This window comes from Bactrocera latifrons, unplaced genomic scaffold (genome assembly GCF_001853355.1).
Source record: "Bactrocera latifrons isolate USDA-ARS-PBARC rearing strain unplaced genomic scaffold, ASM185335v1 scaffold_33, whole genome shotgun sequence".
In the NCBI taxonomy this organism is placed as follows: domain Eukaryota; kingdom Metazoa; phylum Arthropoda; class Insecta; order Diptera; family Tephritidae; genus Bactrocera; species Bactrocera latifrons.
The window spans coordinates 1,376,730-1,377,761 of record NW_017536963.1 but is presented as its reverse complement, the minus strand read 5'-3'; the positions used below and the strand labels follow the sequence as shown (position 1 = coordinate 1,377,761).

Here is a 1,032-nt window from a genome sequence, read left to right as displayed (position 1 = left end):
AATTAAAAAAAATGCTTTCAGTTTTTAATTCCGTGCACAATTTCAATTTTAATTTTAATAAAAACTTACAAAACAGGTTTTAATCAACTTTAAAATATACTGCAGATTTTAAACATTTTTGATAAACATTTACCATAAAATATAAACTAAAGAAAAAATCTGTTTTTTGAAATCTCTCCGAATCCGTATGGTGATATTTGTATGCTGAATTTTGTAGACTTTGTGAAATGCAAGTAAAAAGCATTTCTAAAAATTTTGAACTGAAATCAAACTTTTGAATAACTTACAAGCAAAACCAGTGAGTGAAAAATAATTAAATAAACAATAACAACGGAAAATTCAGCAAAATAAGTTGCAGCAGAATTATAGTGTTTGAGTGGAGAGAAGCTTACAAAAATTTCGCAAGTTGCTGTAAGTAAAAAAAAAAATAATAATTTAAAAAAATATAATTTTTTAGTTTGGTTATATTATATATTTTTTTTATTATTTTTTTTATTATGTTTATACAACATATATATAAATTAAGAAACTGCACATAATGTTTTATTTGTAATGTAATGGATTTTACTAATTTGTGTTTGTAATTTTTTTTTAATAACAAATAGAAGAGTTTTTATCCACTTTTCAATAAAACTAGTAGTCTTTTAATTTGTGCCGAATTTTTCATTCATTTCCCTTCATTAAATTCTTCACTCCTTCTTTTGTAACGTTACGACTTGCCTTAAGATAGTGTTTTTTTTTTTTAAATACGTCGACTTTTTCGGCAACTCGATGATCCGTTTTTAAGTTCCGCTTGATAATTGCACAAAATGGACATTGTTGTTCTTCAACAAAGCCAAAGTGGCTACATCGGGCTAAAATTATGTTGACACTATGTGTTTTTTTTTTTTTTTGAAATGGTATAAGGCGCGGGTTTAGACACATTCTCCGTAGACTTGTTTTCCCTAAGTATTTTTACTTGTCGTTAAGTTTATTTTACTAATTTCTTTGAATCATGGTAGCAGTGGTTGTACCTTTTTCGCCAAATTTTTT

The 1,032-nt window shown here is 26.0% G+C and overlaps 1 protein-coding gene across 1 annotated transcript in view; it reads left to right on the top strand.

Annotated features, from left to right (window-relative positions):
• Positions 1 to 1,032, top strand: part of LOC108971207 (myocyte-specific enhancer factor 2) — a gene marked incomplete in the record, with an annotated part of 66,503 nt that overhangs the window by 2,656 nt on the left and 62,815 nt on the right. The window contains 1 exon segment of the mRNA XM_018937098.1: positions 77 to 411.